This window comes from Dendrobates tinctorius, unplaced genomic scaffold, assembly GCF_039654945.1.
Source record: "Dendrobates tinctorius isolate UK_male_01 unplaced genomic scaffold, ASM3965494v1 ptg000162l, whole genome shotgun sequence".
Lineage (NCBI taxonomy): Eukaryota > Metazoa > Chordata > Amphibia > Anura > Dendrobatidae > Dendrobates > Dendrobates tinctorius.
Genome location: NW_027361829.1, coordinates 64,830,174 through 64,853,671, shown reverse-complemented (window position 1 = coordinate 64,853,671; position 23,498 = coordinate 64,830,174). Strand labels below are relative to the sequence as shown.

General features: G+C 46.9%; 1 protein-coding gene across 2 annotated transcripts in view; it reads right to left on the bottom strand.

Annotated features, from left to right (window-relative positions):
* CUL1 (cullin 1) overlaps positions 1-23,498 on the bottom strand; it is a 122,919-nt gene that overhangs the window by 64,202 nt on the left and 35,219 nt on the right. The window contains exon 1 of one of the 2 annotated variants that reach the window (XM_073550057.1): positions 19,672-19,832. The exons of the other annotated variant lie outside the window; for it this stretch is intronic. The gene's annotated coding sequence lies outside the window, so the exon portion shown is untranslated. Of the gene's footprint in view, positions 1-19,671; positions 19,833-23,498 lie in introns of those variants that run through there. 2 annotated transcript variants of the gene reach the window in all.

Here is a 23,498-nt window from a genome sequence, read left to right as displayed (position 1 = left end):
ATAGATTAACATGCCCCCCATAAGATGCTCCATAGATTAACATGCCCCCCATACAGCAGCAAGCAGCGATGGACCGGGGACGGGTGAATATAGCCTATACTTACCCCGTCCTGGCGCGGTCTCTGCAGCCCTGTTCTGCCACGGTCTCCCTACCGGCCTTCAGCGGTCACGTGGTACCGCTCATTGAACTCATGAATATGTGCATATTCATGAGTTTAATGAGCAGTACCATGTTAACGCTGAAGGAAGGGAGACCGTGGAGAAGTGGGGTGGGGGGGCTGCAGAGACGCGCCAGGAGGGGGTAAGTATGACCTGACACCCCCGCCCCCCTGGCGTATATGACTCGAGTACAAGCCGAGAGGGGGACTTTCAGCCCAAAAAAAAAAAAAAAAAAAATGGGTTGAAAATCTCGGCTTCTATTTGATTATATACGGTAATTCTTCTGCCCTCATCCTTTTCCACCATCGCTCCCAGTAGTCTTCGGAAAAAGTGACCTGCTAGCTGCTCCAGTGTTTCATGGAGATGTGCAGGGGTCACTTTTAAATACAAGTCTATGAGAGCCTTGTTCTGGGTCTCACAGACTTGCATTGAGCCCTTGCGATGTAGCTTCTGACTTCTGGTCAGTCAGAAGCTGCGCTCATGAGATGGCACCGCAGGACTGGAAAGGCGTCCGTAAAAGATGAAGCTGCTGGAAGGTGAGTGTAAAAACTGGGGCAGGGGGGCTGAAAAGGGAAAAAAAAAAAAAAAAAACACACCAACATCCTGCTGGAGTGGTGCTTTAAGCGAGCAGAAAAGAACAGCAAGTTTGAAAAAAAAAAAAAAAAAGGACAACACTGAACAGAGGCCAGAAGGGGTCCAGGGTAACACTGCTGCCTCAGAGTGAATGGGGATCCCTCAAAGTTTTCATTGGAATCACATGATTTAGAGATTTAGATGGAAACCCCAAAGTGCTTGGCGTAGAGCACCAAATAAAGGTGATCTCACATGTTATGTAAAATGTCAGAATCAACTCAAAACACAAAAAAAGCAAGTCCCCACGCAAGTCCATCATCTGTTAAAGGAAATATAGGGGGATTCCAAGTTACTGGTAGTAGGGTGGTTTCACACTAGCGTTTTTTAGTGCTGCGCTTCGTGCGAGTCCATGCGTCCTGCGCCCTTATCTTTAACATGGGGGCGCATGGTCTAGCGTATGCACGCGTTCGTATGCGTTTGTGCGCATGCATTTTTTTGCAGTGTGCGCCTAGGCGCGCCAGACGCAACCTGTTGTGTTGCATTTTTGGTCCGGTATGTATGTATGTATGTATGTATGTATATATAAATAAAACAAAACTCGTGCACGCTTGCGCACGGAATGCGCGAAAAAAAAAATCACATTACAGTCTATGGGAACGCAGGCGTGCACATGGACATGTGCACGCCTGCGTTGAAAATCGCATGCGTTTTAAGAGTTAACATGGCTAGAAACTGGTTAAAACGCATGCGCCTAAAAAAGCAAACGCATACAAAACGCATGATACGTTTTTGGCATGCGATTCTATTGTGCACGAAGCGCAGCGCTAAAAAACGTTAGTCTGAAACTAGGTGTACAAAGTCTCTGGAAAAGCACTATGGCTCCTTGTCCCACAAAAGAAATCAAACAAATTCTGCGCTCCCAAATCCAAAGGCCTCGTTCCCTTTTTGACTCACACAGTGTGCCTAAACTGCAGTTTGTGTAAATATTTGTGTCAGTACTGTAGCAGTGAGAGCCTGCCTAATTTACAGGGTCCATGTCTTCAGAAGCATTAGCTGGGCACAATGTACGGACATTACAACATACTGGTCACTATAAGGGTGAGTGCACACAGTGCGGATTGACCTGCGGATTTTTCCATGTGGATTTGCAGGTAAAGTGCCCTGCGGATTGGCCAGCGGTTTTCCCCTGCGGTTTGACACCTGGACAATGGAACAGGTGTCAAACCGCTGCGGAATCCGCTGAAAGAATTGACATGCTGCAGATTTAAAACCACAGCAAATCCGCAAGGAAAAATCCGCAGCATGTGCACTGTGGTTTTGAAAACCCATTGAATGTCATTGTACTGTACAATGCCTGCAGAGGCGGATCCGCAGTAAAATCCGCATCGTGTGCACATACCCCAACAGCAGATTTGCAATTTTCAAATCAGCAACATCTATTGGTGTTTGTTTCTGGAAAAGACCCATGGAGTCAAAATAGTCATTACACCTGCAGATAAAATTTCCCATTGGGATGTAATTTGCAAAATGGGGTCACCTGAGGGGGAATTTTGCTCTTCTGACACTTAGGGGTTCTGTATATGGAGTCTGCAAACTGTTCTAGGAAAATCTGCGCTCCAGGAGGCAAAAATTCCGTCCCGAGTTTCGTCGTGCGGCTAGGCAGCACTTTGCAGCCACATATGGGGTATTGCCAAGTTCAGTAAAACTTGTATAACAAATTCTGGTGCCATTTGGGTTTTGGCATACACAGCAGAGATTGTGCAAACTGTACCATTTGTTTTCTCCTGTGAAAATGAAAAGTTTTGGGCTAAAGCGACATTTGAAAGATTTTTTTTTATTTTCATGGTTCAACGCTACAAACTTCAGTGAAGCACCTGGGGGTTCCAGGTGCTCACCACAGCGCTAGATAAATTCCGTAAGGGGAATAGTTTACAAAATGAGGTCACTTGTAGGGGGGTTTCCACTGTTTAGGCATATAAGGAACAATTTTGTGGAAAAGGTGATTTTCATGTTTTCCTTCTACACTGCTTTCCTATGTGGCACCTACAGGGTTAATAAACTTCAATATGGTTTGGAGTGCTTTGAAACGTGCAGTTTTTAAAATGGTGTCAATTTTGGTATTTTCTGTCAAATATGCATCCCACAGTCACTTCAATTTTGATGTGTGCCTGAAAAAATGGTTTTGTAAATTTTGTTGGAAAAAGTGAGGTCAACTTTTAACCTTTCCAACTTCCTAACAAAAAAACTCAACTTTCACAAATTACTATTATTTATTTATATAGCACCATTGATTCCATGGTGCTGTACATGAGAAGGGGTTACATACAAATTACAGATATCACTTACGGTAAACAAACTAACAATGACAGACTGATACAGAGGGGAGAGGACCCTGCCCTCTCAGGCTTACATGCTACAGGATTGTGGGGAAGGAGACAGTAGGTTGGTGGGTTAGAGCAGTTCCGGTGTAGGTTGAGGTGATATCTCTGGTAGTGGTGAGGAGGTAGCTGGGTCATTGCAGGCTTTCTTGAAGAGGTGGGTTTTCAGGTTCCATCTGAAGGATCCAAATGTGGTTGATAGTCGGACCTGTTGGGGCAAAGAATTCCAGAGGATAGGGGCTATTCGGGAGAAATCTTGGAGGCAGTTGGGTGAGGAGCGAATAAGTGTGGAAGAGAAGGAGGTGGTCTTGGGAAGACCGGAGATTACAAGAGGGAAGTTATCGGGAGATTAGTTCAGAGACATATGGGGGGAGACAGGTTATAGATGGCCTTGTAGGTCAGTATTAGTAATTTGAACTGGATACGCTGAGGGAATGGGAGCCATTGAAGAGATTTGCAGAGGGGAGAAGCGGAGGAGTAGCAAGGAGAGAGATGAATTAGTCGGGCAGCAGAGTTAAGGATGGACTGGAGAGGTGCGAGAGTGTTAGCAGCGAGACCGCAGAAAAGGATGTTGCAGTAGTTGAGACAGGACATGATGAGGGCATGCACAAGCATTTTAGTAGATTGACGGTTGAGGAAGGGATGGATTCTGGAAATATTTTTGAGCTGGAGGTGGCAGGAGGTGGGAGAGCTTGAATGTGCGGTTTGAAGAACGGGGCAGAGTCAAAGGTTACTCCGAGGCAGTGGACTTCCGATACTGGGGAAGGTGTGATGTCATTAACCCCTTCATGACCCAGCCTATTTTGGCCTTAATGACCTGGCCATTTTTTGCAGTTCTGACCAGTGTCCCCATATGCTTCTCCATAACTCAGGAACGCTTCAACGCATCCAAGCAATTCAGAGATTGTTTTTTCGTGACATATTGGGATTCATGTTGGTGGTAAATTTAGGTTGATAATTTTTGCATTTGTGAAAAAAACGGAAATTTGGTGAAAATTTAGCAATTTTCAAATTTTGAATTACCGCATTATTCTGTTAAACCAGAGAGTTATGTGACACAATAGTTAATAAATAACATTTCCCACGTCTACTTTACATCAGCACAATTTTGGAAACAAATTTTTTTTTGTTAGGAAGTTATAAGGGTTAAAAGTTGACCAGCGATTTCTCATTTTTACAACAAAATTCACAAAACCATTTTTTGTTTTTGGGTCCACCTCACATTTGAAGTCACTTTTAGGGGTCTATATGGCAGAAAATACCCAAAAGTGACACCATTCTAAAAACTGCACCCCTCAAGCTACTCAAAACTACATTCAAGAAGATTATTAACTCTTCAGGTGCTTCACAGGAACTAAAGCAACGTGGAAGGAAAAAAATGGACATTTTAATTTTTCCAACAAAAGCTTTTTTTAGTATCAGTTTTTTCATTTTCACATGGGCAACAGGATAAAATGGATCCTAAAATTTGTTGGGCAATTTCTCCTGAGTACATCGATACCTCATATGTGGTCATAAACCACTGTTTGGGCGCACGGCAGCGCCCGGAAGGGAAGGAGCGCCATTTGATTTTTTGATTGGAAAGTTAGCTCCAATCGTTAGCGGACACTATGTCGCGTTTGCAGAGCCCCTGTGTGCCTAAACATTGGAGCTCCCTCACAAGTGACCCCATTTTGGAAACTAGACCCACCAAGGAACTTATCTAGATGTTTGGTGAGCACTTTGAACCCCCAAGTGCTTCACAGAAGTTTATAACGCAGAGCAGTGAAAATAAAAAATCATTTTTTTTTGCTCAAAAATGATTTTTTAGCCCGCTATTTTTTATTTTCACAAGGCTACAGGAGAAATTGAACCACAAAAGTTGTTGTGCAATTTGTCCTGAGTACACCGATACCCCATATGTGGGGGAGAACCACTGTTTGGGAGCATGGGAGAGCTCAGAAGGGAAGGAGAGCCATTTTGGAATGCAGACTTTGATGGAATGTTCTCCGGGCATCATGTTGCATTTGCAGAGCCCCTGATGTGCCTAAACAGTAGAAACCCCCACAAGTGACCCCTTTTTGGATACTAGAACCCCCAAGGAGCTTATCTAGATGTGTAATGAGCACTCTGAACCCCCCAAGTGCTTCACAGCAGTTAATAAACGCAGAGCCATGAAAATAAAAAAAAAAATGTTTTTCCTCAAAAATTATTATTTTTTTTCCCCCCAAGGGTAACAGGATAAATTGGACCCCAAATGTTGTTGTCCAGTTTGTCCTGAATACGCTGGTACCCCATATGTTGGGGGAACCACTGTTTGGGCGCACGGCAGGGCTCAGAAGGGAAGTAGTGACGACTTGAAATGCCGACTTGATTGAATGGTCTGCGGGCGTCATGTTATGTTATGTTTGCAGAGCCCCTGATTTACCTACACAGTGGAAACCCCCCCCACAAGTGACCCCATTTTAGAAACTAGACCACCCAAGGAACTAATTTAGATGTGTGGTGAGCACTTTGAACCCCCAAGTGCTTCACAGAAGTTTATAACGCAGAGCCGTGAAAATAAAAAATAATTTTTTTCCACAAAAATAATTATTTTAGCCCCCAATTTTTTATTTTGCCAAGGGTAACAGGAGAAATTAGACCCCCATAGTTGTTGTGCAATTTTTCCTGAGTACGCCGATACCCCATATGTGGGGGTAAACCACTGTTTGGGCACACGTCGGGGCTCGAAATGGAGGGAGCACTGTGACTTTTTGAACGCAAAATTGGCTGGAATAAATGGTGGCGCCATGTCGCGTTTGGAGACCCCGTGATGTGCCTAAACAGTGGAAACCCCTCAATTCTATCTCCAACCCTAACCCCAACACACCCTTAACCCTAATCCCAACTCTAACACTAACCACAAGCCTAACTATAATCCTAACCCACCCCTAACCCCAATCCTAATTCCAACCCTAACCCTAATTCCAACCCTAACCCTATTTCTAAGCCTAACGGAAAAAAAAAAAAAAAAAAATTATATATTTTCTTTATTTTATTATTTGTCCCTACCTATGGGGGTGATAAGGGGGGCAGTGATTTACTTTTTTTTTTTTTTATTTTGATCACTGTGAAAGTTTATCATAGTGATCAAAATAGATGAATGAATCTGCAGCATTGCAGATTCGATTCGGCGCACTGCGCATGCGCCCGCCATTTTCCAAGATGGCGGAGCCCATGATGCTGGACACCGGGACGGCTAGAGGGAGATCGGAGGCACCATGGTGGGAGAGAGGGGCAGATTATGACGTCGGTTGCCGATTGGTGCAGTCAGTCGGTGTGTGTGTGTGTGGGGGTGTCGGGTCTCGGTCTCCAGCCATGTCCGATGCTATTTCAGCATCGGCCATGGCTGGATTGTAATATTTCACCAAATTTCATTGGTGAAATATTACAATCGCTCTGATTGGCTGTTAAAATTGAAACTGCCAATCAGAGCGATCGTAGGCACGTGGGGGCTAAGCCACGCCCCCTGGGGTTAACTTTGAAGGGTCCTTTGTGTGCGGGTCAGGTGACCTTTCAGTGACCCCGGTCACCTGACCCGCAGGGGGGCAATCAATTCACAACGCCATATAGGCGTCATGGGTCGTATTGGCACGACTTTTCATGACGCCTACGTGGCGTCAAAGGTCGGGAAGGGGTTAATTGTTATAGATAGGTCGGGTAAGGAAGATCTGTGAGATGGAGGAAAGATGAGGAGTTCAGATTTGTCCACATTGAGCTTGAGGAAGCGAGAGGAGGAGGATATGGCTGATAGACATTCTGGCATTCTGGACAGCAGAGAGGTGACGTCTGGGCCAGAGAGGGAGATCTGAGTGTCATCAGCATAAAGGTGGTACTGGAATCCGTGGGACTTTATGAGTTGCCTCAGACCAAGTGTATAGATTGAGAAGAGTATAGGTCCTAAAACAGAGCCTTGTGGGACTCCAACAAAGAGGGTGGGATGAGGAGGTAGTGTGGGAGTGGGAGACGCTGAATGTGCGGTTGGAAAGGTATGAGGAGATCCAGGATAGGGCGAGGTCTTTGATGCCAAAGGAGGAGAGGATCTGTAGTAGGAGGCAGTGGTCAACTGTGTCAAATGCAGAGGACAGGTCTAGAAGCAGGAGTATAGAGTATTGTCCGTTTCACTTTGGCTGTAAGTAGGTCGTTCGTAATTTTGGTCAGGGCTGTCTCAGTGGAGTGATGGGGGCGGAAACCAGATTGTAGATTGTCAAAGAGCAAGTTAGATGAGAGGTGGGAGGAAAGTTCGGCGTGGACGTGCTGCTCCAGGAGTTTGGAAGCGATTGGGAGCAATTATATTGGGCGATAGCTGGACATAGCAGTTGGGTCGAGGGTTGGCTTTTTAAGGATAGGAGTGATTGTGGCAAGTTTGAAAGCAGAAGGGAAGGTACCGGACGTTAGTGATAGGTTGAAGAGGTGGGTTAGGAATGGGATAAGTGTGGTGGTGAGCTTGGGGAGGAGGTGGGATGGGGTCGAGTGCACAGGTTGTGAGGTGCGATTTGGAGTAGAGACAATTAAGCTCCCCTTCAGTGATGTTGGAGAGGGAGGTTATGGGGTTTGGGCATTGGTCTGGTATACAAAGGGGTTGTGGTGGTTGAATGATGAAGACTTGCCTTGTTTGCCACACACTTCAAAAATAAGATTGACCAAAGTCCTCGGCAGAGATGAGGGAGGTAGGAGGGGACAGTGGCAGGTGGAGAAGGGAGTTAAAAGTTTTGAATAACTGTTTGGGGTTGTAAGATAGGGAAGATATGAGGGTTGTGAAGTAGGCCTGTTTAGCAGAGGTGAGGGCAGATTTGAAAGCGAGTGTTGCTTGTTTGAATGCGGTGAAGTCATCTTGCGATTTTGTTTTCTTCCACCGCAGCTCTGCAATCCTGGACACTAGCCGGTGCTTTGGTGTTATTGTGCCAGGGTTGCCTGTTGAAACGTCGCATTTTGCCATGAACGAGAGGGGCGACCGTGTCAAGAGCTAATGCGAGAGTGGCATTGTAGAAAGCAGTGGCACTGTCTGTGTCGTGGAGAGAGGATATGGATGCCAGTGGTAGAATAGAGTCAGAGAGCGTGTGGGTGTCTAGGTGTGCGAGGTTTCTGCGGGGGTGCGCATGTTGCTGGACATGGATGCCAGGAGAGGAGGACAGGGATGAGAAAGTGAGTAGATGGTGGTCCGATAGAGGGAGAGGGGAGGTGGTGAAGTTAGAAAGAGAGCAGAGGCGGGCGAAGACCAGGTCTAATGTGTGTCTGTCTGTGTGGGTGGCTGAGAAGGACCACTGAGTAAGTCCAAAGGATGAAGTAAGGGACAGGAGTTTGGAGGCTGCTGACTGAAGGGTATCAGTGGGGGTGTTGAAGTCACACATGATGATAGTGGGGATGTCAGTTGAAAGAAAATGAAGAAGCCAGGTAGAGAATTGGTCAATGAAGGCAGTGGTGGGGCCTGGAGGTCGGTATATGACGGTTACTTGGAGGTTGGAGGGAGAGCATCACAAATGATGCTGATGTTAATAAATAACATTTCCCACATGTCTACTTAACTATTTTGTGTGATAGAACTCTCTGGTTTAAGGGCATAAAAATGAAAAAAGAAAATTGTGAAATTTTCGCAGGAATTTTTGATATTTTCACAAAAACAAAAAACATCAATGTAAATTAACCACTACCATAAATTACGTGTCACAAAACACAGTCTCAGAAACATGAAGATACGTTCAAGCATTTGAAAGTTACTACGATAAAGTGACACTGGCCGGAAATGGAAAATTTGGCCTGGTCAGGAAAGTTAGAACAGGCTTTGGGGAGAAAGGGTTAAAATAGGTAATCCACTACTAGACAACACATCAACTCTCATTGTGTGCTGTATACAACAAATCTGTACTTACCTACTAGATTGGTGCTGTTCCCCTACTCTCAGTCTTGCGTCCCTCGCTGGTCACCTGACAAAAACAATGTCACATGACCACTGCAGCCAATCAGCGACAGCCGACTGGCTTCAGCCTTCAGATATACATCCGAGTGGGTCAATTGCAGCACATAGGCTGCAGTTTCAATGTGGCGTGTAACTGCAGCCCTGTGCCACTGTAGCCTTTTATGGTTTCCCTGCACATTCATGCAGGAATACAGCTGTTTCACCTGTAGGACTTTGCAGCTGATCGTATGGGGTCTTGCGGTTCTGCATGTGAAACCGTTCTTTCCCTACAAGATTAAAGGGGAATCTGTCACCTATTTTTTCTACCTCAAGCTGCGGCCACCACCATCAGGGGCTTATCTACAGCATTCTGTAATGCTGTAATTCAGTTGTTTCACACTTTTTTGCTAATTATATAATTCCACATGTGTTAATTCATAGTTTAGATGCCTTCAGAGTGAATCTACAATTTTTATAGTCATGAAAAGAAAGAAAACTCTTTGAATGAGGTGTGCCCAAACTTTTGGTCTGAACTGTATATATACACATATACACACACACATATATACATATACACACACATACGTTGGCACAGTTAAAAGCCACATCATGACCGCTGTACGTGAAGGCAGCCTCACAGTGCTATCTACGTGGAAGAACAGAACAGGTGTAGATGTGAAGACTGCAGTCAATCTGTACCTACCAACTGGTTGCAGCGGCACTTGACATTATGTCAGGAGACTGATTGGGGGACAGCAGAGGTGCAATGCCGATTCAGGAGATAAGTTTACATCTGTTTTTATTTATAAAGTACACTGATGCCAATAATAAGGGGTTGTCCAGTAGTGATCACCTTATAAATCTCATGCTGACACTAAAATTACTCTGGGTCCCCTTTCTGAGCTCATTTATTGCTCTTCAGCAATGACTTCATGTCTACCTTCACCAACCATCAATCACTGGCTGCAGCAGTAACATCAGTGGCGCAGACCAGCAGAACAAGCACTACTCCTACTGTAATATTAAACCATTGTACCTGGTTTCTAAAACAGTTTATGGGGTTGGACAAGTGCAAAGGAATAAAAGCTCTAGACTCTGTAGGGCACATGAAAGGTTCTTCATAAAGTGTATGCTTAAAATATAATTTTTCCTTACTAATAATGGAGTAACGTTCCAATAATTCCTGCAAATATCCCTCCAGATTATTCTATAGTTAGCATATTGCTCTGTTCTTGCCCTGCTAATAAAAGCAGGGTAAAGCCATGGAAGTGCAATGGGCAGCACACCGGCATGATGATCAAAGACGTGCATCAAAAATAGCACTAGGCCTTTCATGATCACACTCATCACCTAATAACAAAGCCTTCATATACGAAGCTACTAATCCATTGGCTGAAGAACGAGCATTCAGGCCAAGGCGGCTCAGATCTCAGCTACATTGACAGTCACTGTGCCTTCATAATAAATGGATGATGTAGTGGCTAAAGAGGAACAAAAATTAAGTCACACCTCATAAAATAGGCCACAAGGCTAGGAAGCACAGCCTCTGCCCTGAAAGACTTGTTTACTCCACACACCTATAAAGAGGAATGCAATTCACGAAAATAGAAACACGTAATGTCATGTACCTCGTCAATTCTCAGCTTGCGGCAGCTCATCCACAGCCCACCAAAGTAAGAAGAGATTGGGAGACAACTCGCTAGATGTCCTCACAACCTGAGAAGCAGAAAAGGTTGCCATCTCCCCTGATCTGTCAATTCCACGAAGTGCTAGTATTTTTCTGGAGCAGCTTCTCTTAGTGAAATTGCACAATGCACAGTTCTGTTACTTCTCAAAATTGAAATCTGCATGTTCTCAGTAAGTGTACAGTGACTGGAAGAGCCAGCGCCGGGGGGAGAAAGAACCAGCACCGGAGGGGGGGGGGAAGGAGAAAGAGCAAGCGCCGGAGGGGGGGGGGGGGGGGGGGAGGAGAGGAAGGAAGGAGAAAGAGCAAGCGCCGGAGGGGGGGAGAGGAAGGAGAAGGAGCCAGCGTCGGGGGGGGGGGGGGGGGGAGAAGGAGAAAGAGCCAGCGTCGGAGGGGGGGGGGGGGAGGAGAAAGAGCCAGCGTCGGAGGGGGGGGGGGAGGAGAAAGAGCCAGCGTCGGAGGGGGGGGAGGAGAAAGAGCCAGCGTCGGAGGGGGGGGGGGGGAGGAGAAAGAGCCAGCGTCGGAGGGGGGGGGGGGGAGGGGAGGAGAAAGAGCCAGCGTCGGAGGGGGGGGGGGGGAGGAGAAAGAGCCAGCGTCGGAGGGGGGGGGGGGAGGAGAAAGAGCCAGCGTCGGAGGGGGGGGGGGGGGAGGAGAAAGAGCCAGCGTCGGAGGGGGGGGGGGAGAAGAAAGAGCCAGCGTCGGAGGGGGGGGGGGGGAGAAGAAAGAGCAAGCGCCGGAGGAGGGGGGGGGGGGGGGAGAAGAAAGAGCAAGCGCCGGAGGAGGGGGGGGGGGGGAGAAGAAAGAGCAAGCGCCGGAGGAGGGGGGGGGGGAGAAGAAAGAGCAAGCGCCGGAGGAGGGGGGGGGGGGGAGAGAAGAAAGAGCAAGCGCCGGAGGAGGGGGGGGGGGGGAGAAAGAGCAAGCGCCGGAGGAGGGGGGGGGGGGGGAGAAAGAGCAAGCGCCGGAGGGGGGGGGGGGAGGAGAAAGAGACTGCGTCGGAGGGGGGGGGGGGGAGGAGAAAGAGCCAGCGTCGGAGGGGGGGAGCAGAAAGAGCCAGCGTCGGAGGGGGGGAGCAGAAAGAGCCAGCGTCGGAGGGGGGGGAGCAGAAAGAGCCAGCGTCGGAGGGGGGGGGAGCAGAAAGAGCCAGCGTCGGAGGGGGGGGGGGGGGGGAGGGGAGAGGAGACAGAGCCAGCGCCAATAACATATTTACAGATTCTTTTATTTTTAATTAGACTTGTAAGTAAGACAGTAATTAAGGCTGAACATACATTATCCATGCGGCTAATTAGTATTAATCTCAAGAAATCTCTGCAGAGTCATAAGGTAGTCGTAACTGAATAGGGGTATTCTTAGGTTGTGGGCAACAGAGATTCAATACCATGTGCTACAAATCACAGAGGCCAAATCCACCAGTCAAAAACAAAACACAGCCCTAGTGAAATATGAAAAAGCATTTAGGCTACACTGATTAGAACCAGCACCAAACCATTAATACATCTGACCCTGAAATAAATAACCTGGCCTCTGCCCTGATTACTCCAGAGGGTGCACACACCGAGGAGTAGGACGCAAATACACCAGAAACCAACATGAAAACTCAAACAGTTACCATATATTACATTAGAAATACAATAAATGACAACTAATAATGCATAGAAATATTGTCTTATCAGGGTACAAGTACTAGGACAAGTTACCAGTGTGAATACTGCACCCACCAATCGTAGTGCAGTAATGCCCCTAGAGTGGTTACAATAGCAGGGGACGAGTAAGGTTGTATTAATTGGCATAAGTAGTTTTGGTCCAGGCCTGAAATAACAGGACCCCGATCGAACACTAAAAGAGGATCTCAATGCCCATTGCTACGTCATGTGGCAAGGCTTAAATGCTACGGCATACTGATTGTCTATGGGACTAAGATAGCCGAGCACCATGCTTCACTGTCATTCCCAAACGTAGTGATCAAAGCAGCAGAGCATGGTGTGTAACCCAGCAGCTCCATTCACACCCAACCTCAAAGAGGAGGAATGGTGAATCTGGACTCCCATTCTAGTGATCAGTTGGTGATGATCATCATCTATGGAAAAATCCCTTAAGACCAAGCTCCCACTATGGGTATTGGGTGCATTTTTAATGTTGCAGCATTTCTGCACTTATTAGGTAAAAAGAAAAGTATGCGCACAAAAAAGCATATGAACGCGTGCATACGCTAGACCATGTGCCCACATGTTACAGATAGGGGCGCAGGAGCATGGACGTGCACAAAGTGCAGCGCTAAAAAACACTAATGTGAAACCAGCCTAACCTGCAACTTCAGCCGCACTAGGGCACAGCACTGGGTCAGACAACGTGGAGCATAAGCTTTACATGAGAAGTGATAGAATGAATACAACGTAGACATGGCTGTGGTAGAGATGGCACAGTACCCCACAAGTATCAGTTACCAGCCTGAAATCAGTCAGATGATAGATGTTGCAAAAAAGGGGGGGAATTTGATTATTATGGATCATATTAAATATCGTACTATGTGTAACGCTATATTAAAAGACAATTCCACCTATGAGGTACTGATGGGTAATCCCATGACTACCTACAGGGAGGAACTTCGACTTCTCCTGGATGGAGCTTTGGCTGATGGTTTGATTTCAAAAACAGAATTTGACTTTATCCTCCCTAAATTTCCATTGGTAGCTACTTTTTATGCATTACCAAAGATACATAAGGGGTTGTCCCCCTTAAAAGGGAGGCCAATTGTATCGGGTGTTGATTCTCTGACCCAGAATTGTGGGATTTACATTGACCAGATACTGCGTCCCTTTGTGGTTTCAACTCCATCATATCTGAGGGACACATCAGATCTATTGTTAAAACTAGAGGGTATACATCTTGGAGAGAGCACATGGTTGGCTTCTATTGATATAGAAGCGCTTTATAGCAATATACCACATGAAACAGGCATCAGGGGTGTGGGACACTTTCTTGGTCAGAGATCAATAGCATGTAGAGGGCATAATGTCTTTTTGATGTCCCTCTTGCGGTTCACTCTTACGCATAATGCATTTAGCTTTGATGGGAAATTCTACCACCAGCTCAGGGGCACCGCGATGGGGAGCCCCTGTGCCCCGTCGTATGCAAATCTGTTCCTGGGCTGGTGGGAGGAGACTATTGTGTTTGGAGGGGAGGAAAAGTGGTGGCACAGTCTGATATCCATGTGGTATAGGTTCATAGATGATGTCTTCGTAATATGGACAGGGGAAAAGGATCAATTCGAGGAATTTGTGAGGGAATTGAACCAGAATGATGTCAATCTCAGGTTTACCTCGGAAATTCATGAAACTGAAATACCATTTTTGGATATTAGAATTAAAAAAGACTTAATGGGAGGTGTATCTACAAGCATATATCGTAAACCAACAAGTACAAATAGTCTGCTGCACTGGCAAAGCCACCACCCAATTCCCCTTAAGAGAGGAATCCCGAAAGGACAATTCCTCCGTCTTAGGAGGAACTGTTCTAGGAATGATTTATTTCATAAACAAGCTGGGGACATGTTCTGTCGCTTCAAGGATAAGGGGTACCCCAAACACATTCTAGACACAGCATATGATTTTGCAAGTAAAGCAAACAGACAGTCACTGTTGCAGAAACGTGAGGCTGAGGACTCTACGGAACAGATAAGGATCATCGGGACATATGATGTGGGACATCAGGAGGTTAGAAGAGTCCTGGCCAGACATTGGGATGTGCTCAGACTGGATCCAGATCTCAAGGATGTGGTTGGTGAGCGCCCTAATATCACGTTTAGGAAGGGTAAATCCATCAGGGACATTTTAGTCCACAGCCAGTATAGGAGACCGTCAGTGGTACATGGCTGGATAGAAAACCCTGTGGTTTTTTTAAGTGCGGGGATTGCAGTTTTTGTAAATTTATGAGACCTGGAAAGTCATTTCGTAGTTCAAACACAGGCAAAGTTTTCTATCAACGAGACTTTTCGAATTGCAAAACCACAGGGGTTGTCTACGTGGCTACCAGCTCATGCCCCAGGGACTACATAGGGAAGACCAGTAGAGAATTTAGGAGGAGAGTAGGGGAGCATTTGGGCGATGTTAGAAATAAAAGGGATACCCCACTTGCAAGACACATTTGGTTGTGTCATAAGGGTGATCCCGGTGATATTAAATTCAATATCATAGAAGTTGTCAAGACGAACACGAGAGGGGGGAATATGGACAAATGGATCCTTAGAAGAGAATGTGAGTGGATATTCAGGATGGAGTCTATGGAGCCGAGGGGGTTAAATGAACAACTTTCATTTGCCTGTTTCTTATGAGCCACAACTGATTATAGTGACCCTTTTCAAGTATACTGGCCTTCTAAGTTTTGTATTGGGCTCCCGGAAAAATTTGGGAGTCCCATGTATTGTCATGGAATATTATATGTATTATCCTCCTCTTTACTGTTTGCCTGTATTTAATAATTTTCATTATACCCCATGGTATCCCCACTAATTACAGTCCTTGAGAGTGTCTATTAGATTGAGTATTATTTTTGGGTTTATCAACCTTTGCCGCATGTTCACACTGCCAGTTTTTGATGCGATTATATACTGTGATTTTCAATCACGCATCTGGTGTGAAATGCGCTTATGGGTACAATATTGGATACTCCTGTGGGGGTCCTGAGTGTGAGCAATACCGGAGTGGACGCTCTGGTCACCTAAATGAGAGACTTCAATGTGACGGCCACGAATTATATGTGGCACAATGAGAGTGGGGATATAATGTAACAAATCTAATATATACATCTGACGGCGTTAATGTGAGACGCGCTGATTCCAATGGGCGAGAAGGGAGCATGTGTGGTGTGTGTACTGCATGACAAACCCGGAAGTTAGAGTCGGCATCAGCCATTGGAGAGCGCGGTGGGACTGTTTGTCTGGAGGTATCTGATTGGTAGTGCATCCTGAGACCGCGGGGATGCCGTAAGGTTGATATGAGACGCGCTGATTCCAATGGGGGAGAGGGGAGCATGCGCGGTGTGTGCGCTGCACGACAAACCCGGAAGTTGGAGTCGTCCTCAGCCATTGGAGAGCGCAGTGAGACCGCTTGTCTTGAGATATCTGATTGGTGGTTCAGGGGTAATGTCTAATAGAGGCATCCTGAGACCGCGGGGAAGCCATGTCACGTGAGTGGGTGTAACATATACGCCTTATGGCGGCGGTTATAAAAAGAGTTGAGTTGAGCATCATTTGATATTGCACCTTGTATGGGACACATAATATCGCACTATCTGGCCTCCTGATGAGCCTAAGCAGGCGAAACGCGTTGAGGCGTTAACCATTTGATGGCAGGTGGCAGGTGACACAAGATGAGTATCGCTGTTGCAATTTTGTGTACATTACTCATGGATGGGAATAGTATATGCTCTATTAGTTATGCCAGATTGTAACGGGGCATCAAAGATATGCTAATTAATGAGATGTCAGTGAACTAAGCCGCTGATGATGTTGAAGGTGTATCTCCGTCTGCATCAGTATATTAGTATCTTTTTGTGAGGCTGGGGTATCACTGAATGAACTTCATGGATTTGGTGATTAATCTCGTTATCATTATTATATATACATTCCATTGATGCATTATATCATCTGATTGAAATCTCATGTGGAGTAGTTCTATGCAGGATAATTCCCATATGTACCACCAGATGCCAAGTGTGTTCTACCATTGTTTTTAATCTCTGTGGGACACAGGATCCTCTTTAGAGCAGTTATATTTTTGTCTAGCATTAGGGGTCCCCTCAGCTATTGGGTAGAGGGTGTCATTAGTGGCTGCAGGGTATACCAGGGCCCCTAGGGATAGCCATCGTTGAGCGGGGGCGCCACAACGTTCCCCCCTAGGGTGCCAACCGCCGCGGCCAGGCAGGTACAAGCTCAGAATTATCAGGGATTCCTAGTTGTCCCAAATGTGGGTTTTCTGTTTGAACACTTTTTTCTTTTGTTGTGTATTTGTCACCTTTTCTTTTGGTGTATAACCACACTAGTGGTTTTTTATTATTAATAAAGTACCAATTTTAGGGGATATATTTTCATGATAAAGCATTTTTAATGTTGCAGCATTTCTGCACTTATTAGGTAAAAAGAAAAGTATGCGCACAAAAAAGCATATGAACGCGTGCATACGCTAGACCATGTGCCCACATGTTACAGATAGGGGCGCAGGAGCATGGACGTGCACAAAGTGCAGCGCTAAAAAACACTAATGTGAAACCAGCCTAACCTGCAACTTCAGCCGCACTAGGGCACAGCACTGGGTCAGACAACGTGGAGCATAAGCTTTACATGAGAAGTGATAGAATGAATACAACGTAGACATGGCTGTGGTAGAGATGGCACAGTACCCCACAAGTATCAGTTACCAGCCTGCAATCAGTCAGATGATAGATGTTGCAACAGATATTTCTCTTGCATCATGACTTCTTCAAGACCTTATTTCGCTTCACCTTTCAGTACTAGCAGGCTTTAACATTTTCCCATTATTTGAAAAATCAAACCGCAGTTTTTGATCCTCCCCGCTGTCAGATGTAAAGGCAAACTGCTTACAAAGGGTATCCCATAATGTATGGGTCGGAGGGCCGGGCAAGACAGTTGGTGAAGCTTCCAACAATGAGCTAGTCAAAGGATATCTGTCAGCAGGATTTTCTATGCAATCTGAGAAGGCAGAGACACGGATTCTAGTGATGTGTCATTCAGTTTACAGGGTGCAGCAGTTGTGGTATAATCAGTTTTCTCTGCTACATATCCAGCAGAGCTCTGAATGCTGAGCTGTGTATACCACGCCCACACTGATGATTGACAGCTTCTGTGTACATTGCATAGTGACAGAAAGGAGCTCATCAGTGCTGGGCGTGTGGTTGGACTAGTAGGCACGAGGCTTCCCACTGCATATGCTCAGAGACGTATCCCATCACCATTCTAGGACAGGTTTCTCTCAGTGAAACAAGGTGGCGGCCATTTTCATTCTATAATGATTTACCTCCCGAAACAAAACTGTCTGTTAATTACGGTAAGTGTACTTGGAAATTTATACTGAAATTTCCTTTATTTATTCTATTCTGGGAGAAGTCATTTAAAGGCCTATGCTAAGAATAGGTCATCAATACCAAGTCCCAGAAAAAAAAAAAAAAAAAAAAAAAAAAAGGCTTGTCCAACCTAATTCATGAGGATGTAATAGAAATCAATCTAAGGCTGGGCCATGGCATTTTGTCAGCAAAGCCAATTAAAACTAGTGATCCAGTAACTGTGGTTCCTGTACCTGCTTTAGTCTTTGCCTGGGTCCGGATGTGCCAGATAATAATCATTGCTGACTTTGACATGAACTTTCAGCAAGATCAGCCAGCACACTGTAAACCAGGGGTGGGGAGTCTTTCTGCCAAGGGCCATTTGGAAATTTATACCATCTTACGGGGGCCGTACACATGGAGCATTACTCCACCCACAAAGTAAGTCCTGATGATGGCACTGGCGTCAGGAAGTAATCTTTCATTGCACGCACCTCAGATTTCAGTAGTGAGTACTGTATGTGCGCGTGCTCATAGAGCAAGAAGAAATACAGGCGAGTCCTGAGCACTGCGTTCCCCAGGAATCTGCCTGGATAACAGGTCATCGAGGACCACAGATGGCTCACAGGCCTGAGGTTTTCCAACCTCGCTGTAAACCATCATGGAAACCTGCCATGTCAGCACCTGGCTTTACAATCTCACCACACAGGTGTGCCTGTATCTATATGCCAAACAAGAACCAGCTGACAACACTGCAGCCAATCATGGGCCTCAGCGGTCCAGTGACAGAATAATGATGACGTCATGGCTTCTGACAGAGCAGCAAACTGCTCTGGACCAATGAAGCGACAGCCAGCATTTTGTTATTTTCACGCCTTCCATGGCAACTGTAGTGTTCAGTGAAACAAAGCAACTCTTGATCTCCGCTCAGTCTATAAAAACAAATGTGACATCACAACTATCAGCAGTGATGTCACGGTCTGTATACATGTGCAGTATGGTAATCATTTACAGCCCAGTGTCACACTGATGTGATGTCTCAGCGGAGACAGATGGGCTCTAATGTGACAAAGCCACTAGCGTTCCATAATGCTCTTATTTTAGGCACGTCTAATACTTTCACATTGGAGATCTTGTATTAGGTTTTTACTTACGTTATGTGCTGTAATATAATGGGCAGGAACGTAAATTATTTCTATTCAGCCACTTCAAGTAGAAATATTGCAGTGAGAACGTGATCCACAAACCAGATTACAAAACCTCTCCTTATGCAATTCACTTTAATAGAAACCAGAAGCTCCCATCACACCGATGGTGACTATAAGGAATGGACTGAGCACCGCCATAGCGCTCTGGACAGGCCGGCCGTCACTAACCAGCAGCACATGAGGGGATCACAGTAGGATCTAATGGCCCCGACTGTTGGAGACTCCTATGAAGCACTCAGTTCGGGGTGGTACTTACACCAGTAATATGGGCACCTGAGACTGACCTCACTGAGCAGGAGACTGGAGGAACATTGCTCTACGTAGCCCCCATTTATAAGCCAGGGGTCTCGTCTCAGTGTGTGGTGTAAATGGGTTATCAGAAGAAATAATATATGACCTGTGACAATTAATCCAGAGTGACTGCACCAGCGATGGTCACAGCCTCAAAACTGGGCAGCCATGACTACCCACATATGCCATCTGAGCCCCCTGGAAGGAGCTGCCCACTGACAGGCACCGTACACACAACACATCCCGGGGAGGCTGCGGATGGCCAGTGACAATGGTCGGCAGACGCTGCGCACCTCAGCCACAGACCGGCTCCGGTCACACCAGACACTGCTGAACGGCGCCCACTACCTCGCCCCCACAGCGGCACACCCCCGCCCCGGACGTCGCCACGTTCCCCGCACCCCTCACCTGTCTTTCGGCGGCAGGCGCAGAGAAGCCCCAGGGAGAGCCCGGACAGTCAGCCGGAAGTCCCTCCCGCTTCTGCACCCAGCCACTCAGTGCCCACAATCCGGACTCCAGCACTTCCGCTCTGACTGCCCGCCTTTCCTCCGCCGCAAACGAATGAGCACAGAATGACGTCACACACACGACCCGGAAAACACGTGGTTTGGTTATGTGCGAAACTGAATGGCGCCACAGGTGTGGGTGTGGCTACGGTCATGACAGCCAGTCAGACCAAGCCAAGCAGACACCATGGTAACAGCACGCACTGCGTGCAGTCTGCGCGGCCCAGGACAATGCCCAGCGCCAGTCACTTCCGGAATACCCAACATACAGTGCGGCTGGAAAACTACGCAGTAACCGCCTCACACACAGCACGGTCACCCGGCGAGGCTCTGCAGCCTGCGCCTCACACACAGCAGGGTCACCCGGAGAGGCTCTGCAGCCTGCGCCTCACACAGCAGGGTCACCCGGAGAGGCTCTGCAGCCTGCGCCTCACACACAGCAGGGTCACCCGGAGAGGCTCTGCAGCCTGCGCCTCACACAGCAGGGTCACCCGGAGAGGCTCTGCAGCCTGCGCCTCACACAGCAGGGTCACCCGGAGAGGCTCTGCAGCCTGCGCCTCACACAGCAGGGTCACCCGGAGAGGCTCTGCAGCCTGCGCCTCACACACAGCAGGGTCACCCGGAGAGGCTCTGCAGCCTGCGCCTCACACAGCAGGGTCACCCGGAGAGGCTCTGCAGCCTGCGCCTCACACAGCAGGGTCACCCGGAGAGGCTCTGCAGCCTGCGCCTCACACAGCAGGGTCACCCGGAGAGGCTCTGCAGCCTGCGCCTCACACACAGCACGGTCACCCGGAGAGGCTCTGCAGCCTGCGCCTCACACACAGCAGGGTCACCCGGAGAGGTGAATTTTATTTCAGTGAAGATATCAGTAATTACCAGATTACCTTCAGTAAAATCAGTACTAAATACAAGCTGTCATCTCTGGGGAAATATCTACATACTAGATGGAGACCCGATGCTATCGCATTGGGAGGGCGGTAATGTCACGATGGGGGCAGGCTTTGCAGCATTGAGAATCTCCCCCCCCCCCCCCCCCCAATGTACTCACCCACCTATCCACTCCCTCTTTCCCCATGTGCTGACTTCTCCTGTCAGTGCTCTCTTCTTTGACCTGTCTACCCCATGTGCTGTCCCCCTTGTCTGCTGTCTCTCTCCTTCCTGTGCTGTGTTCTCCCCTCATGTTCTGTCCCGTTTGAGCTGTCCCCCCCCCTGTGCTCTGTCTATCTCACCCCTGTGTCTGACCGTGTACAGAACATACCACAGCTTCTGGGCAGGGGAGGAAGAAAAAGACCAATACTGACATTAGAGCAGGAGATCACAGAGGATACATTTTGTGAGGTAAAATATTGTTTAAAAACAGTCAGTGAAATATTTTACCTCACAAAATGAATCCTCTGTGATCCTCTGCTATAATGTCAATATTGTCTTGTGCTTCCTCCCCTGCCCAGGAGATGTGGTATGCTCTGTACATGATCAAACACAGACAATTTTTAAAATGAACTTTTGTTCATGGGAAAACCCCTTTAATGTGACCGGCTTCCTCTGTAGACACATCTCGCATCTGCAGCCGGGATCAGCCGAATGATTCATTGCACCTGCACGTAATTTGCGCAGTAAATCAGACCGCTGCTTTATTTGTGCAGACAGCGGCGGTCACATTAAAACTGCGCATGCGATCCTCCTGTACAAAGATGGCAGCAGTCAGTAAATCATTCGGCTGATCCCGGCGGCAGCGTTTTTTCGCGACGGTGTTCCGCTGGTGGTACCGTGCAAGAGGCTGTGTGTGGTGCGACGGTGTTCCGCTGGTGGTACCGCACAATAGGTTGGTACCAGCAGCAGTTTCCATAATGAGAAAGCCAGCACTTGGGTGGCGGTCGGTGAACTTCCTCCGCTTGGAATTCTGGAATACGGTGACTGTGAAGCCTTTAACTGCTTTCTTCATAATTGTTTATTTATTGTCCTTCTGTGATTTCTTATGCTTGTCATTTATAGTGCAACAGCACCACCTACTGGCTGTCTGTACAAACAGCTTTGGAGTTCATTCTAGTCTACTCTTGTTTGATCTATCCGGCCACCGTAGTCTCTACCTTTGACCCCTGGGAGACATCATATAACCTTATTCTCCAGGAGCCATTTTAGTTTTTCATTGCATGTGGTACTGAAGCATCTCTCTGCCTCCCGGCTTACAGAAGCACTGTCGGTAAGGAGATTCAGGTTTTGACTTAGGACTATCTATACGTCAGCGCTTTTGTGTTTCTCCTTTGTAGTCAGCATTAGTTAGATCTCGTTTCTGTTCAAATAGGAACTACTTATGTACATATCTGTGATTTCGGTTCATGTATTACTTTACTATGTATGTACCATGTACTAAATGCTCCTATTGTTGTTTCACAGTTTCACTCTGCTTCATTGCAATAAAAGTTGAATACGGAAACTTCTCCAATCAATGAGTTGCGTGAATGGAGTTAGCTTTATGTCGATTTATGTACGCCTTACACATAAAGAGGACAGAACAGTGAAACGACACTTCTAGAAGCTACGCAGTGCACCGAACCCAATCAGTACTATAGATCAGTGACGTTAGAACCAACATGTCAGCAGCAGAGGGAAGCCAATGTGAGACACGGTCACACGTCTCTCTCAACTCCGGAAGCTCGACTAGGTCAGTGACCAGCTCCGCAGTCGCCAGAGCTCGCGTGAGAGTCGAAGCCGCAAAGGCACGAGCGACCTTTTCAGAAGAGGAAAGACGATTGAAATTAGAAAAAGCACATCTAGAAATGGCATTAGACAAACTAGCAGCCGAGAAAGAAGTTGCAGCCTCCATTGCTGAAGCAGAGGCCTTACAAGAGGCCGCAGATGCGTCAGAGAAAGAACGTGACAGCATATCCTGTCACTCACAGCGCGTTCTAGACTATGTAACGCAACACGTTAAGATAGACGACAACTTGCACCCAAGAACTACACCAATTCCTGCCGATGAATTCACACAGAAACCTATTGCACTGAACGCAACCCTTATGACCCAAACTCCTTATATGGACCAATATGATCATCCCGTATACCGTGAACCCGCAATGCGGACGTCACCTAGATCAACAAACTTCCACAACATGAGCACAGGTTTCGAGAAAGATGATGTTTACTAGGCAGATGAATGTAAAGATTACTACGGTCGACCAGCCCCGACAAATGACAACTCAATGAGTAGAGATCAAGGTATGCCTGACTTTAAGTTTTACGCACGACGAGAGCTTATAACCAAGAGCCTCCAAAAATTTGACGACCGTCCAGAAGGTTATAGAGCTTGGCGTTCATTTAAGAACGCTATCAGAGATCTCGAGCTGTCAGCAAGTGAAGTAGTTGATCTCCTAATCAAATGGCTAGGTAAAGACTCCGCAGAGCACGCAAAGCGAATTAGAGACATTTGCATCAACCACCCTAGTAGAGGGCGAGCCCTTATATGGGAAAGACTCGATGAATGTTTTGGATCACCAGAAGTGATAGAGAACACTCTCTTCAAAAGGGTTGAAGACTTCCCTAAGATTTCTAACAAAGGGTACCAGAAGCTGAGAGAACTAGGGGACCTGTTAATGGAGCTCCAAGTCGCCAAATCTGAAGGTGACCTACCAGGTCTCGCGCTGTTAGACACTTCACGTGGGGTCAACCTCCTAGTGCAAAAGTTACCTTATAATTTACAGGAGAGGTGGATCACCCAAGGCTCAAAGTACA